This window comes from Panulirus ornatus, chromosome 17, assembly GCF_036320965.1.
Source record: "Panulirus ornatus isolate Po-2019 chromosome 17, ASM3632096v1, whole genome shotgun sequence".
NCBI classification, from domain to species: Eukaryota; Metazoa; Arthropoda; class Malacostraca; order Decapoda; family Palinuridae; genus Panulirus; species Panulirus ornatus.
Window position 1 is genome coordinate 1,953,247 of NC_092240.1, and position 6,212 is coordinate 1,959,458.

A 6,212-nucleotide genomic window follows, 5' to 3' on the forward strand; every position below is an offset into this window, starting at 1 on the left:
CGAAGGTTGTTAACCCCTTGAGCACGACCGCACAACACTTCAGAACGATGGCACGGCCTTTTATCATGGTACGACCCATGAGCACGACGTTATAATCCATACGTATAGTAACGCGGCCTTTAACCTGACCCTCCTGCTCAAGGAATTGATGAGTTACAGTTCAGAGTGGTCACAGTGTGTGGGGGAAGAAGGTCTGGATACAGCAAAGGTATTTTGTCAGTGTCATTATTTACATCATCAGTTACGTTAACAAGGTGTTTGGTATTACCTACACTCCCGCCTGTCTTCCAAGCTTTTAGTTTGTCATACACGTGACCCAGGAAAGTGTCATCCAGCTCTTATGTCTGTCTTTCTTCTACCATCAGGAGAGTCTTACGCAGCCCCAAGCTTTCGTGTTACGACTGACACACAATTGTCATTCAGTCTTCCAGTGTATCTTACTTGATGACACCTGAAGAATTCTTTGGTTCTCTCCATCTCAACATGACCTGCCCCTCCTCCTCCTCCTCCCTCTCCTCCTCCTCCACAAATCCTACAGTAAAGTATACGTTCCAGGTGAGGCGTAAAGTCTTCGACATACTGACCTGGTTCCCGGCGGCCGCTGGGGACGACAACACAGTCACTGATATACCGATAGGTTCTGTGGCGGCTACTGCCGCAAGGTGAGCGCCCTCTCTCCTCTTCTTCTCTGTCATTTTCCTCTTTCCTTCCCTGCTGTTGGAAACGTTGTTTTCACCATGTTTCCTCCTTTTTCTTTCTTCCTCTTTCCAGTAATCAAATGTTTTGCCTCGTTCCTTCATTCTAGGGTTGATTGACTTGACACACGTCAGACACCTATGATGGTTGAGTGCTCCCTGATACCTACATAACCTTCTTCATGGATTTTATTGGTCAAAAGTAAAAAAGATCCAAAACGTTTATCTGGCTTTCGTGTTGCCTACAGTTACAGTGAACTGTTACATAGTTTGCATTCAGGTACTTTTCACGTCTCATTTAAGACACAGGATACATTTGTGATATGAGTAATTTCTACTGTTCTGTAGGGGTTAAAGTTCACTAAAAGGTATGATACCTTACGTCCATTACTCAACATCACTCGACCATGTTACTCGACCATGTCACTCCACTATGTAATATGATCATGTTACTCGACCATGTTACTCGACCATGTTTCAACCAGTGTTCATGAACCTTGGCAAAAAGATGTTTATCCACATAACCCACATATTGATGATGACAAATCAAGGCCTTTCACCATTCTCAGCATTCTTCAGAGGTCAAAGGTTACCAACAATTAAAGTTTTTCTGCTGGTAGTGAGACTTGACACAAGGATAATTGCAGTGTATATATAGGCAAACATACTGCCTTCCCTCACCAATGTTGGCCCCTCCTGATTATGTATATATTTATTCACTGTTTCTTTGTCTTTTGTTCATTCGTCAGTTCTTATCCGCCATTGTTTATCTGCTAAAACAAGCCAATGGTTCCCCACTTTGCAGAACTACAGTTTGTGATACCAAGCTTGACCTAAAGCTTATCTTTAAGAGTAAATAACAATAACTGAAGAATTCTGCCACCACCAAGACCAATCGTACGTCACAGCAGTCCTAGGTCATGTTAGCAGGTTCCAGGTCACGACACTTCACAAGTCACGGCAATTTTCAGGTCACAACAGCTTTCAGGATAAGGCAATTTTCAGGAATTAGTTCAGGAACTAGCAGTTCCCAGATCACGACAGTTTCCGGGTCACGACAGTATTTGGGTCACAGCATTTCCAAGATCACGACAGTTACCAGGTCACGTCACTGTAACCTGACTACGACTGAAAGGTCTCATGTCATCGTAATCTATTCTACCTACAACCAGGACCAGCTTCAGCCCCTGCACGACGTAACCTTAGTCATGGTGGGAGGAGCAACCATGTTTGTATGGTGATGTGGTTGATGGTGTGGGTAGTGATGGTGGTGTGGTGAATAGTGGTGGTAGTGATGGTGGTGTCGTGGATAGTGGTGGTAGTGATGGTGGTTGTGTGATGGGTGGTAGTGGTGGTGGTTGTGGTGGTTGTGGCAGAAAGATGGGTGGTGGTGGTGGTAGTGTGGTGGTGTTGGTGGCTGTGGTAGTTTGGTGGTGGCTGTGGTAGCGTGGTGGTGGTGGTGGTGGTGGCTGTGGTAGTGTGGTGGTGTTGGTGGCTGTGGTAGCGTGGTGGTGGTGTTGGTGGCTGTGGTAGCGTGGTGGTGGTGGTGGTGGTGGCTGTGTTAGTGTGGTGGTGTTGGTGGCTGTGGTAGTGTGGTGGTGGCTGTGGTAGTGTGGTAGTGTGGTGGTGGTTGTGGTAGTGTGGTGGTGGTGGTGGCTGTGGTAGCGTGGGTGGCGGTGGTGGTGGCTGGCAGTAATTACAGCGTCAACAAGGTAAACAGTCAGATAACAGAGGCGGGCAGAGTGGGCCGCTATATATAGCTGCTCGAGTGGTTCAACACACATACATTTTCTTCAGTTTTCGTTTTGATATTTCCCTGGGAAGGTCATTTTCCCTTCCTGTCTGGGGTACATGTGATTATGAATCTTTTCTTCCTGTATACAGAAGGTCTGCGAAGAGGAGCAATCTCAGTATCGAACCCGAGAATATAATTAGGGACTCTTAGTGGTGAAGATATATCATTAGAACTCTGGCGTTAAAAGTTAAGTATATTTTCTGTGATATGATTATGAGTTGTATCACATACTGAAATTTGTTCTTCATTCTTCAACGTAGATCCTAAATCAGTCTCTTTTCCATACCTTAATTGGGTGTTTGTATTTGGATCATAATTCCATGTCGTTGCGTGGGTCTGTTTCTGCGCTGGAAGTCATCTCCTTCAACCGGTATGTTACCCAGCAGACCCAGCCAATACGGGAAGATAAGCGCGCTATGATGGCGCAGAATGTTGCGTGGTTCGTTGCTGGGTGACACTGGTCAGGAGAGGCCCTGGGTGGTGGACGCACATAGCTTCAACGGTCGATGTCATTTCCAAGGAAGTCTATACAAATTGGATAGCTTCATTGTTGATAGAATTTGTGAACAGTTCCCTTTCTTGTCCACATGATAAATTTTATGATACTTGAACGCACCCGGGCTCCGTTCGGGTAGTCCCTTGTTTACCAAAAGGCGTCCTAACTACGTCTCTTCGTTGTATATCAGCTGACTGTTATATTGCTTTCTTGTGTCTCCACTGATGATGTGATTATCACACAAAAGTGCACTTGGGAACTTATCGTGTTTCATTTCCCTGTGTTAAGTATGGAATTTATTTGACCACGCACTCAACTGCGATCTCTTGAGGTATATATATATATATATATATATATATATATATATATATATATATATATATATATATATATATATATACATATATATATATATATATATATATATATATATATATATATATATATATATATATATATATATATATATATATATATATATATATATATATATCAAAGAGTTAGGTCTACAAGCAAAGAGAACGTCACATTATTTTCTACATTATGCATTTCACTCACACTATCTTTCCTTTCTCTCATAATGACGAAAACTGGGGATTATTCTTGACCAGGTCAGGGCGATTACTACCATGAGATAATCGCTGAGCACACGCAGGTAACAGCTAGATCTGACGCTAAAGATGTGACCTTTAAACATCGCCAGCTCTTGACGTCAAGACTTTGAACTTTAAACATCGTCAGTCCTAATGTTATGGTTCTGACCTATGAACATCATCAGCTGACGGCGTCAGCATCCCCACCTTCAGGTATCATCACGCGAAGTGTTGACCATCTGCACGTGACACCCACTACGTCATCAGTCGTCCCTATTGACACATTATACAGAGTTGCACAACTCACACAACATTATACAACACCACACAACATTATACAACAACCACACAACATTATACAACACCAGACATTATACAACACCACATAACATTATAAAACACCACAACATTATACATCGCACAACATTATACATCACAACATTTTACATCACACAACATTGCAATCACACAATATCATGCTATACACAACACTATACAACATCACACAATATTACAGAACTTTCAATAGCATTACACAGCATGTCACAAGATCATACATTATACAACATCACACAACGTCACAGAACATCACACATCACAGAACGTCACAGAACATCACACAACATCACAGAACGTCACAAAACATCACACAACATCACAGAACGTCACAGAACATCACGCAACAAGACACAACGTCACATAACATCACACATTACACAACATTATGATCCTTCCTGGTTCTCGGTCTTTGAATTTCTGAAGGATTTTGTATAAATGCTGGAGCGTTACACGTCTGCTGTGGCTGTGGTGTGCCACAACCACAGCAGGACAACTGTGAGCCATAAGCCCTCACACCAAGGCTACTGCTGCCCCTGTTAGCGAAGGATTGTCTCAGTTGCCGTGGCAACGCAGCATTTCACATCTATATATAACGTTTTCAACTGCTATTTCCAGAGAACTAATAGTTTCCTTGAGCTGTTTAGTGACGTAGTCTGACCTCATTCACAAATTGTGTAGATTCTTTCAAGTCAACGCTTCAGTAATATATATATATATATATATGGTAAAGTGTGTGGAAGAAGAAAGTTAAGAGTAAATGTGAATAAGAGCAAGGTTATTAGGTACAGTAGGGTTGAGGGTCAAGTCAATTGGGAGGTGAGTTTGAATGGAGAAAAACTGGAGGAAGTGAAGTGTTTTAGATATCTGGGAGTGGATCTGGCAGCGGATGGAACCATGGAAGCGGAAGTGGATCATAGGGTGGGGGAGGGGGCGAAAATTCTGGGGGCCTTGAAGAATGTGTGGAAGTCGAGAACATTATCTCGGAAAGCAAAAATGGGTATGTTTGAAGGAATAGTGGTTCCAACAATGTTGTATGGTTGCGAGGCGTGGGCTATGGATAGAGTTGTGCGCAGGAGGATGGATGTGCTGGAAATGAGATGTTTGAGGACAATGTGTGGTGTGAGGTGGTTTGATCGAGTGAGTAACGTAAGGGTAAGAGAGATGTGTGGAAATAAAAAGAGCGTGGTTGAGAGAGCAGAAGAGGGTGTTTTGAAGTGGTTTGGGCACATGGAGAGGATGAGTGAGGAAAGATTGACCAAGAGGATATATGTGTCGGAGGTGGAGGCAACAAGGAGAAGAGGGAGACCAAATTGGAGGTGGAAAGATGGAGTGAAAAAGATTTTGTGTGATCGGGGCCTGAACATGCAGGAGGGTGAAAGGAGGGCAAGGAATAGAGTGAATTGGAGCGATGTGGTATACCGGGGTTGACGTGCTGTCAGTGGATTGAATCAAGGCATGTGAAGCGTCTGGGGTAAGCTATGGAAAGCTGTGTAGGTATGTATATTTGCGTGTGTGGACGTATGTATATACATGTGTATTGGGGGGGTTGGGCCATTTCTTTCGTCTGTTTCCTTGCGCTACCTCGCAAGCGCGGGAGACAGCGACAAAGTATAAAAAAAAAAAAAAAAAAAAAATATATATATATATATATATATATATATATATATATATATTTTTTTTTTTTTTTTTTTTTTATACTTTGTCGCTGTCTCCCGCGTTTGCGAGGTAGCGCAAGGAAACAGACGAAAGAAATGGCCCCACCCCCCCCCCCCCATACACATGTACATACACTCGTCCACACACGCAAATATACATACCTACACAGCTTTCCATGGTTTACCCCAGACGCTTCACATGCCTTGCTTCAATCCACTGACATCACGTCAACCCCTGTATACCACATGACTCCAGTTCACTCTATTTCTTGCCCTCCTTTCACCCTCCTGCATGTTCAGGCCCCGATCACACAAAATCTTTTTCACTCCATCTTTCCACCTCCAATTTGGTCTCCCTCTTCTCCTCGTTCCCTCCACCTCCGACACATATATCCTCTTGGTCAATCTCTCCTCACTCATTCTCTCCATGTGCCCAAACCATTTCAAAACACCCTCTTCTGCTCTCTCAACCACGCTCTTTTTATTTCCACACATCTCTCTTACCCTTACGTTACTTACTCGATCAAACCACCTCACACCACACATTGTCCTCAAACATCTCATTTCCAGCACATCCATCCTCCTGCGCACATCTCTATCCATAGCCCACGCCTCGCAACCATACAACATTGTTGGAAC